The sequence below is a fragment of the Callospermophilus lateralis genome, chromosome 4, assembly GCF_048772815.1.
Source record: "Callospermophilus lateralis isolate mCalLat2 chromosome 4, mCalLat2.hap1, whole genome shotgun sequence".
Lineage (NCBI taxonomy): Eukaryota > Metazoa > Chordata > Mammalia > Rodentia > Sciuridae > Callospermophilus > Callospermophilus lateralis.
The window spans coordinates 4,142,426-4,155,034 of NC_135308.1; positions in this window are offsets into that span (position 1 = coordinate 4,142,426).

Genomic DNA, 12,609 nt, shown 5'->3' on the forward strand with positions numbered 1-12,609 from the left:
CTATTTGAGTACTTGCCAGGCACAGAGGTGGCCATATGTAATCCTAGCAACTCAGGAGGCAGAGGCAAGTGGATCACATGTTCAAAGCCAGCTGCAGCAACTTTGCAAAAACCTGTTTCAAAATAAAAAATAAATAAAAAGGGCTGGGAATGTGGTTTAGTGGTAAAGGACTGTAGGTTCAACCCCTGGTATCCCTCCAAAAATAAGTCTATTTGACAAAATGAAGAAAAATATGTCTTTGTCCTCTTCTCATCAAATAAGAAACAACATTTTAATGCAGGCGTAACTGTAAACCCTGAAGTGTGCATTCTACATGTGATCCTTCCAGCTTCATGGACACCTCCTAGCACATCAGAGAATGACTCTGGAAGACCTGGGAGACCCCCATAAAAATTCTTCACTCAAGATGGTTCAGAGTAGTTACCATGAACTTCTGCTTTGTAGAAGCATACTATTAATCTAGTTTCTGAAGTTCTGCATAAAACAACATGATGCAAAATGACAAGTCAAAATCTAGGAGTTACATTTTTCAGGACAACTAAATCTGTTCAGGAAAATGGTTGGAAATGAAAATTAGGAAAGAATTTGAGTTCCTAAACAGTCAGAACCCAGGGCAAGGTGGAGCCCATGACTGCAAACAGCTCTTCAGATAACACCCAGCTTGCCGTCCTCTCTCCAACTCTGATCCGGCCTGGCTCACCTCCTCAATCCCTGGCGCTCGCCCAACCTCTCTTCTCCACTCGTGTACACCGTGAAGTCACTTTAGAAGGTATATTGCACTCTGCACTTGTGCGAAAGGATCCTTAAAACTGCGCCAGGCGTCTCTACCCTCGACCACTTTCTGCCCTAGGAAAGCTGGGTTCCACGGAAAGGTTAGAGGGGAAGAAATGCAGTGCACCTTGCTCACTCTGCTGGTTCCTCCCTGGACCTAACTAGCCCTCTCTGGGTCTCTTTCCTTCCAGATCCAGCATCTGCTCTGTTCCCAGTCCTGGCTCTTTAGCAAGAGCTTGGCGACTGCAGGTGGCACCGGCATGGTGTCCTCTGCTGTCTCTCTGCCTACACTATTTAAATACTTAAATAGTTTAATTCAGACTGGACGTGTTCTAAAGCCCAACTTTTTTCAGTGGATTGATGGGCTGGAGATCCCTCCGTGCTCCTGCCCCCAGCTCGCCTCTCCCCTTCTGCAGCGCAGCTTCGCCATGACACCTCCACCTTGGGATCCTCTTGCGCAGTTGCTTGCCATTCTCTTCACGTGCTTGGCCTTCAGCCCTTCTGGTCCTTTGTTTCTACCGTTTTGTTAACTACTTACTTTATAGGATTTGTGTGTGTGTGTGTGTGTGTGTGTGTGTGTGTGTGTCCTGGCTCTGAATTCAGCCCTAAATTGTATGTTTGATTAATATTTTCCTCCGTCTGTGTCTTCACTATGGCTTTCTCTAAGAGTTTCCTGAAAGAAGTTCTTAATTTGAACATCCTTGAAGTTGGAACTCTTTGTTCTTAACCTAGGGTTTAGAATGTACATATCTTGATAAAACATAAATCTTCCTATCATGAGACTGTAGACATCTCACCTTACATCTTGGGGTTTTACAAGTGGCCTTTCACCTGCACCCTGCAACTCGCCCCACAGTGGAGACCACAGGTTGTGGAGTTGGAGATTGTTTCTGCCTCCTGGGTCAGTGGCTCCAGGTGGGTCACTACCTGTCATGGGATGGCCTTCTGTGGCCCCTTCTTTCTTCAGTGCTGGGAAAAACACACCCTTGTCCATCCACAATGTCATGTGAGAATATCTACTGTAATTTAGCTACCTATATGCTTCTTTGGTCTGGTTTTCTGGTTTTTTTTAAAGGGGCACTTAACCACGAACCCCATCCCCAGCCCTATTTTATATTTCATTTAGAGACAGGGTCTCCCTGAATTGTTTAGTGCCTCGCTTTTGCTGAGGCTGGCTTTGAACTCACAATCCTCCTGCCTCAGCCTCCCGAGCCACTGAGATTACAGGCACGTGCATGCCCTTCCAGAACCACATGGAAAAGAAAAAAAGAAAAAGAAAAAAGAAAAGAAACCATGTACCACTTGTGGTAAGGCGAGTCTCTGCAGCAGGGTCTCACTCCCAAGAGTCTTACTCACCCTCTGCATTGAGCACCAGGAACATTTCAGAGCCACCACGCTGGGGGATGAAGTGGAGGTTACTGGCCCTAGGACAGGATGAGGAGGCCCCCTCATGCCGTCCACGTTAGCTTCCCGGCTGCTGTACCAAGAGCCCCACAGGGGGAGGCCCAGGTCCTCAGAGATCCGCCGGGCTCTGCAGGACAAGGCCCCCCAGCAGCCTGTCTGCGCACCTTCCTCCGGGTCGGTCCTTCTCCACGTCTGTGCTCAAGGCCCCTGGGATTCGACCTGGAGACGGCCCCATCCAGAACCACCCTCCTTCTCCATTGCGTCCACAGGAGCCCTGGTTCCAGACAGGGGCGAGCCCGGTTTCCCGAGGAAGTGAGTTTTTGATGCTCTCAGCCCAGCCCCCAACTGCACCACACCCTGACATGTGTTTGACGCATGTCATCTCCATTTCTTCTGGATGACGTCTTCAGCGAGTGTCAACGTTTTCCATTTTTTCTTAAAGTTCTGGTGGTGTTTACATGACTCAGAACCGCATTGGCTGTCCCTCATACATACGGTACATACATATGGCACTTAGGGTCCTTTGAAAAAAGACTTTCTTGCCGGTGGTTATAGGTAAGGAAAAGTGAAATCTTTTCTGACACGTTTATTATTAGACACTTGTTGCTAAATTAGCAAACAAATGCTCTTTTTTTATGATTTTAAAATATATTTTTAGCCTGGCTCGTTGGTGCATGCCTGTAATCCGAGTGGCTCTGGAGGCTGAGGCAGGAGGATCAGGAGTTCAAAGCCAGCTGCAGCAACTCAGCGGCTCAGTAATTAAGCACTGCTGGGTTCAATCCCCAGTATATCTATATTATTGTAAGAAAATAAGATCATTAACAAGTACGCTGAAACAATTTTGAGATTTTAACTGTGAACACAGGTCTTACAAATTGTTATTATGTGTTCAGAAAAGAAATATGTTTCCTTCAAATATTGGATGCACTGTTTACCTCACATCCATTAATTCAAATCCCTCAGTTATTTTTCTGCATTATATATCCTTATTGATTTTCACTGTGCTTAATATAACCATTATGGGAGAGGCATTTCAAAAATTTTTAATTAAAAGTTGGGTTTGTCAATTTTGCTTCATAGTTCTGTCAATTTTCTTTTTTTCTTTGTAAAATTTGGGGCTACATTAGGAGGTTCATGAAGTTCTATAATCGTGTTATACTTCTGGCAATTGAATATTTCCAGGGTATTGACTGTCTTTAACTGTCACGAGTTCTTTCCTGAGTGTTAGTTATGTTATTCATTTAGCTACATTCACTTCCATTCTTAGTATTTGACCACTTTATATATGTCTTCAATCTCGGCATTTTTCCCACCCTGGGGCTTGGTTGGTCATGGTTACAAATTCCTAGGACAGGCATTTTTCCTCTGGGTCTGTGTGGCTTGACCCATGGGAGCGTCCACCATGGCCTTGGATATTTCCTGAGTGTCACTTGGTGTTACTTTTACGAGGCAGGGCTTGGTGCTGACACTCCAAACAGCTGAAGGCCTTCTCTGTAACATACCACTCACTTTTGGCCTTAGAGTGTCCTGATCTGGGCCCACATGTGCCCTCTCCTCCAACATAAAATGGCCTGAGTGGATGGAGGTTTGTGGCAGGAGATGTCAAGGAAAGTTTCATGGAAGAAATGGCTTGAAAGCCTCCCGATGTCCAGGGTCAGGGCCTGCAGGTGTATGCAGAGGGAGGGAGGGACACTGAGGGGAGGCACAGCGCAAGCGGCTCCCAGTGGAACAGGCTGGGCACCTGCTGGACTTCCAACTGTACCGCCCGCCCTCAGGAGGTAGAGGAGCCTTCTCTGCCCAGCACTCTGCCTTTTCTTCTGCCTGTCTACTGCGCCCCGTTCTCCAGCCATTCTGCCCAAACAACTCCTCCAGCTATCTTAGTCTGTGTCATTATTTTTCCTGAGGTAGAATCCTGCATGCATTTCAGTGACCTACCATCCTCCTGGGGCTGATTAAAGAGCTCCTCCTGGATCCCAGAGCTCCACTGTGATTGTTCCTCCAACAAATGCTCATGACACACACTTTTCTATTGCAGCTTAGAACAATATTTACAATTTTGCACAAATACATGCTTTAGCAAAAAAAAAAAAAAGTGACTTTATGTTTGTTGTCTTACATCCCTATAACAGCATGCAGTTCACCTTGAATATGATAAAAAATACTGGAGAGTATGAACACATAAAGAGTGCTGAAATGTGTTCTATTTTGTTGCTTTATGATTTGTTGGACACGTTTCGTATATTACCCATTTATACAGAGTTTTATTATAATTATGCTATACTTAGGTAATATTATTATTTACTTAAACATAAAGATCAGAAAAATCACATCATTTGCCCCAGTTCATACATAATAAGTGAACAGAGTTTCCAAGAGTGAAATCGAGCCATTAATGATGAATCACGGAATATTATACATTTTATAGGTCTCTGGCATTTCCTGAAGTAAAGAAATAATTTATCAGTAATGCTTTGTTTGAAAGGAGAGACCACACTAACTTACTGAATGTCAAATGTGTATTCAGAAAATCAATTTTTCTTTTTTGAAAATTATTATTTTTGGTCATGCCCATCTTAAGAAACAAATAGATTTATTAAATATACTAACAGTGAACTAAGTGGAAAGTGACTTAGCAAATAAAAAGTATCAAGTATAAAGAAATCCTCAAGATGTTCACATCTTTCACCTGCTCAAACTCCGTCATCTGTTGCTCATTTCATGCATAAGCTGTCATGGAACTCAAGGTCTTGATTGCAGTTTGCACAAAGTATGACAGCTACCTGCAGTCTCAATAAGACGTTGCTCCCTAGGCCCTGGAGCAGTGCTGGAACCTTCTCAGTAAATAAAGCAGGCATCCAGTATTTGTGGGATGCCACCTTCTTACTGGCATTCACATCTAAATAAAGGCCACAAGAATTTAAAATAATCTTCATTTCAATTTTTTAATCAAGACCAGGACCCTCAGACTTACCTTATGAGAAAATTACACCATTCCTTTGAGTTTTATCATCTTCTACCAACAAATATTACTTTGAAAATGAAATTCCATTTGCAGTAGTTTAAGTGGATCATATTAATTCTCAACCAAAATATGATGTCAAAGAGCATTCTACTGTCATATATAATTAATTAGAGCACCAAAATAAAAAGCCATAGGGGACCCCACCCATCCCTCCCCCTACCTTTCTCTTTCTACTCCTTCTTCCTGGCTTGCGATGGGATTACTCATTCTAGCCTGCACTGCTGTCATTGTGATCCAGCATGCCCTCCCCCCCCACAAAGGCCTAAACCAATAGGCTGCCCAGATCTTGATCCTGAGAAACTGAGAGCTGAATAAACCATTTCTCTCTATTAAAAAAAAAAAAAAAAGATGTCAACCTAGGCAACTCTGCAAACAATGGATTGACACAGGAGAAGACAAAATGTTACCAAGTTTTTCAGAATAGCAACTAGATGCTACATCTTCATTTTTATTATTCAAATATTGAACTTTTGCAACAACCCTATTATGCTAACTTTGTTTCTGTAAAGATTCGAATTTAAAATAATTACCATAAAATGCAATACTTCCACCATAGCCATGCTCAGTCAATGGTAAGGGGAGCTCTGGACTCTGGTTAAATCTATGCTCTTTTTGAAACTCCTTTGCTTTCCAGGATTTGCTTGTTATATATAGATGCCACTTTGAAATGCAAGCATGTAAGATGCTCTTGTTAAAGTAATCCTTGAAGAAATTATAGTGATTTACACATTTTGTAATTACCCAGTTGGCTAGAACTCTTTCCCAGGATTCACGTCCCTTTTCCCATTGGGCCTCTCTGAACCCTATGTGGATATACTAAACAGGGGAGCTCTGTAGATCAAATTATTTGTACTTTTAAAAAACGGATGCACCTATTTAAGAGGACCTAAAAAGCCACGGAATAGTAACAAAGGAATAGCAAACTTTAGGATGAACTTGTTGTTTAGGGAGAGGTGTTTTTAGTATTGGTGCATCTTGGAGCAAGCACTGTGGAGGCATTTGAGTAGAAGATAAGCATTAAGAGAGCACCAGGAATCCTACCCCAGGGTGCTCTGCTGGCCCTTCCAGAGGGTGCCACTATTAGCACCTGGGAGAGCTCCGCGGCTGCTTCCTATCCCCCCCACCCCCAGTCCCCCTCCCAACACCCCCCCACTCCCACCCCCGCTCTCTGCTGATCACTACAAGAGCCCAGCTAGTCCCCATTTCCCTGCCCAACACACCCATTGCTGCTGGGCCTCCTCTGTGATGTCTCTTACTGTTGTCTCTCTGCCCCACCACTAGGACACGCTGCCCCAGCCAAGACTTCTTCAGGTCTCAATTCATTTCCCTTCCCATGTGGAAAGATCTTGCAAAGTCCACTTCCCTGTCTTACAGCTGGATTTGGTGTCTCCTATGAAAACTGTCACTTTGTACTTGATTTTATGCGTGTATAACATGGACTTTAAAGGTGCTCCTGTAACTCAAACTAAAGTTCAGGGTGTTTTTTCCCCCTAAGCTGTGAATTTATAAAGTCATTAAACTCACATCACATTTTCATACATGCACAATGTATTCTGTTTTATAAAATATAGGTTTCCATCTTGCCCATTTATGTAGTTCTTCCAAGATTCTAAAAGATATAGACTCTAGGTATCACTAAACAGATGTTGGGGTGAATCTTCAGATTTCTTTTTAATTTACTGATTAGCTTTATAAGATGTGTAAACATGTATTTTTTCTAGGTCTTAGTACTCTTGACTAAGTACAATAGATATAGTAATAGATCCATATTAAACAGTTACCTTAAATATTAAGTTGGGGTAAGACCTATAAAAACACTCATGTTATTTAAGACTATAAAACATATTTCTTTTTATTAATATTAATGTGGTTCCTTAGTAAATATATTTTGAACTTCTATATAAGAAAAAGTGTCACACTCATGAAAACAGACAGACTGTCACCACACATGAAGCTTCAGGGTTGGGTCTGTTATGGTTTGGACCTGGAATTTTCCCCAAAGGCACATGTATTGAAGACTTGGTCCCCAATGCAGTGACGTTCAGAAGTGAAGCCTTGGGAAGTGACCCAAAGGGATCATGAGGTCTCCAACTTCATCAGTGGATCAATCGTTAATGGATTCACAATTTGCTGGCATTATTGGGGAGTGCGGGAAACGAGGGGATGGGACCCCCTGGACGGGAACTGGTCCTTGGACAGGTGTCCTGGGGAAATATATCATCCTGGGCCCCTTCCTTCCTCTTTTTTGCTCTCTGCCCACTAGGAGTTAAGCAACTTTTCTCTTCCATGTGCTCCCCCCATCATGCCCTACCTCATTACGGGCCTGGAAACAGTGGAGTCAGCTGACTGTGAACTGAAACCTACGCAATTTTGAGACAAAATAAATCTTTCATCCTCTGAGTTTATTTTCCTGGGTGTTTTGTCACAACAATGAAAAAACTAACCCAGTGACTTAATAAAGTTGCAAGTTTAGCTCACTCCATCTTTCAAATTCATGTAGCTTAATCCATCCAAATATTCTCACAAGAAAATGTAGGTTAACCTACTTTTTGAAAAATGCAGAATCATGTGTTTTAGATTGATAAGCTGTAGTTAGAGAAAATACATACAAAAGGGCCACCCCTCCAGTGAATGCCCTGCTCGTTTGTTTGTTTGTTTGTTTGGGTACTCAGGGGCACTCGACCACTGAGCCACATCCCTAGCCGTATTTGTATTCTATTAGAGACAGGATCTCAGTGAGTAGCTTAGCGCTCACTAAATTGCTGAGGCTGGCTTTGAACTCTTGATCCTCTTTCCTCCACCTCCCAGCCGCTGGGATTACAGGAGTGCGCCACTGCACCTGGGAGGCCCTGCTCTTATTTTAGGGGGCATCTCATTTAGTTTCTGTAAAATGAAAATGCATTTGCCAAGGTCGTGCAGCTCATCAATACCAGCATCTCCAGTGCAGTCCCTGTGTCTTGATTCCCCAATCAAAATATATTTTGATACCAACATTGATCATTATCTTAATATCTGTAAACTCTGTCAGCTATGCCTGAGTCTTGGCTAAAGTTCTTCAGGGACCAAGTTCTGAGGAAGTCTTGCCGAGCCTTTGATGAGGTCTGCTGGCTGCCATGAAGCCAGAACTTGCAGCCCCTTGTATGGTCATTCATCACGGCTGCTGGCAATCCATCCTACTACTGAAACTGATTTATTCCCACACATTAGGAGTTGGTGTGATTCATTTTACCTTTGTATATTATTTTCTCCACAGAAAAAGAAAATGAGTCTTGCCCAAGCTTCACAGAATGGTAAGTATTAAATTCACAAGACTCCCAAATGCTGGAAGGGATTCCCAAACCTGGGCCAAGGTTCTTCATCACTGAAAAGAAGGACCAGACCTCTCCTTTGGTAACCTTGAATTTGACTTCCAGCCTACGGGAGTCACACCCCTGTGCCATGGACAAGTGCTGTTTCACGGAGGTCTGCACACTGGCCAGAGCAGCTGCCAGTGAGGCTGACAGCTGGCCGTTGCTGGGGGGATGGACCAGGCGGCAGAGAATACACGCCTAGGCACTGCCGGTTCCAAGACCTGTGGAGATGCTGGCGGCCGGCCTGGTGTGAAGGCTGTGGTGTGGCTGGCGTGGTAAGCACTGATTAGCCCAGCATTTTTACTATTGGAACTTACAATGGCTGAAAGCTACGAAAGCAGCAGCACATCTTCCAGTTTAGGAGCTAAAGTGCTGCAAAGATTGGTCTGAGATTTAGAATTGGGAAACATGGTCACTGCATTCTGGCCTTTATACTCCAGAACAACTATGTGCTCCTTTGGGATTAGTGAGGAGCTCACAGGGTGTCTCCCATCACAGAATGCTCCCTTCTGGGCCAGGCTATTTTGAGTTGCACTTTGATGTCTCAAATAGATGGACTGAGATGCCCACAATTGCCCAGGTCTATGGACAGTTGAAGAGAACTGAACTCCTCTCTCCTGGGCTGGAGCGGACGTCCATCTTGAAGTTTATGCATGACCGGTATACAAGTTTTAGTGATAGTGCCTCATAAGGAGAGGCATTTTTAAGGGAGATTATAAATTGTTCTGAAACCGGACATACTTCCCCATTGACTAAGTACCTTCCCACAGAGTCAACAGTCCCCTCATCATTTGGTGAAGATGCATTGGGTTAAATACTGTCCCTCAGGGCAGTGACTTAAGACTGAGGACTGCCAGCCCCTCACTGCATCAGCTATTCATGGTGGTATGACATGGTTGGTTGTCACTAGTGAACACTTGTGGAGAGTTATTTATACTAACTAGTTAACCTCTGAACAGAGGGCTGAGGGGCACAAGCCTCTCTTCCAATAACCCTCTAAATTAAAAAGGAGTAGATTATTGTAAAACAGATTTCAAGGACAAGGGAGAAGGGAGCACAGAAAGCCAGTCAGCAGCAGGTAGAGAAAATATGCAGAATGAAAACAAGAAGCTAGTGGCTAGCAAGTGTGCACCGCCAAACACAAGTTGCGTGAACATCCACTCATCTCCACTCAAGGTCCAGAGTTGATGTTCTGGGTGCGTGGACATATGTTGAAGTTTTATATTTGGCTTCCAGGGCTCCGGGCAGGTGGAGACAGCAAGCCTGAGCTAACTCCAGCCTGCCCGTAGCCCTCTCATGTCCACAGGGTCTCCTCACCATGGACTGCTGCAGCTCCTGTCCAGCACGTGGGCCAGCATGAGCTGAGGACAGCGTGGGAGAGGATGCACTAGCCCTCAGGCGAGTCCTCTAACTCCATTGTGTGGACCTGTCTGGGGAATGTCTTCAAAGCCAACATGGAGTGAACATGGCTTTTATTTGATGAATCGGGAGAATCACTCTGAGGCTTGTATTTCCTTTAGTTAAGAAAAAATCTGGAAAATAATTTTAGAAATGCAAAGGATTTTAGAGATCGTTCCACTAAATGCTGTTGTCCTACAGGAAGAGAAAGGAATTGTGAGCATTTTGCCTAACAGTGACGCCTCCACCTCAGTGAAGCTCAGCAGAAAGTATGTGCTGACCCCCACAGGCACCCAGGACTAGGGGGTCACTGGGTTTCTCATCATCTGCTTCCCCTTCCATTATTGCAAACTACGTGTTCTCTCTTCAGAAACCTTGGGTAACGTCTCTGGTCATTCCCAATGGATGGCCTTGTCTGCTACTATATTTAAAGTATTGAAGGGCTGGGGATGTGGCTCAAGCGGTAGCGCGCTCGCCTGGCATGCGTGAGGCCCAGGTTCGATCCTCAGCACCACATACAAACAAAGATGTTGTGTCCGCCGAAAAACTGAAAGATAAATATTAAAAAGAATTCTCTCTCTCTCTCTCTCTCTCTCTCTCTCTCTCTCTCTCTCTCTCTCTCTCTCTCTTTAAAAAAAATAAATAAATAAAGTATTGAAGCCAAAGGTCTTTGCTCATCTCATCAGAACTGTTTTCCTCTCTCCCTCCCTTCCTATCTGTATCTTCAACCTTGGGTGCATTCTTATCTATTTCCTAAGACCAAAGCAGTATTTAGAATGCACTATCTCCTTTCACACTTGGAGGACATCACACATTAGCTACATAACAAGTGCTGCTGTCTTTCCCCTGGGATGGCCGTCCACAGGAGCTGAGGCTCCACCCTGCTGCCCAGCATCCTGAGAGAGAGAGCATCAGAGTGCATATCTCTAGCCCAGAAAGAGCCCAAAATTTTAAAAATTGAACTGTTTTTCATGCACATGTATCACTTTCACAGCATCATAAACCTGAGAAATCCTAGGTTGAGTCATCTTAAATTGGGGCACTGTCTGCGTGTTTAGTTTTAAAATAAATTCGCACAGTGGATGACTCCTGAAAAAGCAAAAGCTGCGTTTTTTCCTAAATGGTAGACATTTATGGAGATGCAGATGCTTCCTGTTTGAGCCCTACGTGGGAGACTGACCAGGGAGCAGATCTCAGCCTCAGCGGTATCTCAGGGTAGCTATTTGTAGGAGCACTGTGACCCTGGCAGGCCTTTCTCTACCAGTTGCATAACCTCTCTGTAGCGGTGGACACAGAACGTACCTGCCTTACCAACTGCTTCCAGCTATTTGAATGCACATGGTAGGAAACTATAATTTCACCTACTGTACTGCAATCTGGCTCAAAGGAAAACCATAATAGCATAATAAGAAACTGTTTACATGACAAAGGTGTGCAAAAGGAGCATTTGGGAAATGACTCAAATTAACCCCGTGTGTGCTCCATCACGGTGTTTGGTGCCTCCCAGAGTGAATATGAGCCTCCCACCGTGGTTGTGAAGACAGACCGGCACACGGGTGACCCTGTTCCCCTTTATCATTCCAGGACACACAAACCTAGCTCCCTGCTTAAGGGGACACACTGGTGAGACAGAAAATGCAAGTACAATGAAAGCACAGGGAAGGACTTTGGTCAGAACCAGAGCCGCGTGCCCAGGGGGGCTTCCTTTGCCTGCCTGAGCCGCGCGTCCTTGGCCCCGCTCATCTCTGGGGCCCTTTCAGCTGGTACTTGTACAGCACTGTCACAGTAGTTATTTCCACTTGTCTTACAGAAATGAAGAAAGCACTCACAGTGTATTGACTTACAAAAACCTAGTAGAACATGGTTGTACGGCTGACCCAAATGACCTAAAGGGTGGGCAGTGATGTCATTGTTTTAAGGTGTAGAATATCAAGGTGGGAAGGAGCTATTTCAGAGATGAGCAGACTGAGGCCCAGAAGGAGAGGAGACTGTGAATTCATCAAGTCAGCTCCAGAAATGTTTAGACATCTAATACAATATCAGAATTTAAGTTGAAAATTAGGCATATCTTAAAGAAAATTGTATCTTAAAGAAAATCAATTTTTCTTTAAGATACATTCCATAATAGGCCTCTTAAACTCTATTCCACAAATTGCAAAAAAAAAAAAAAAGAGTAAAAAGAAGAAAAAGACTAATGAGCCATCCTTCTTTGACTCTTCATCATGCGTGTAGACACTTCTGAATAGTTTTGTGTAACAGCACTTATTTATAGGCGCATCTTAGCTCAGATTTGGCATTTGTGCATGAAGCAATTACCAGGCCCAAATTTGGAATGAAATCTCCGTCTTGTTTCCCAGGAGTTTAAACGTGGAGAGACCTCCGCTCTGGTCCCAACAGGGACTGCCTTCCAGGGTGTGATTTGCTTCAGGCCACAGGGAGTGAGTGCAGAGCAACTGCTGTTTTCCAGCATGGACAGGAAGGCAACTCTTTGGGGAGAAAGGGGAAAGAAGTTCCTGCTTCCTCGTTAAGGACAGTTACCTATTGCCCTCCTGTTTAGAGAGCACCCATAATTACATGCAGATGATGTGGCTTCCAAATGCTGGGCTCACCTTTTCCCATAATTAAGGACAGAACAACAATATTTGAAACAACTCAGGCCGATCA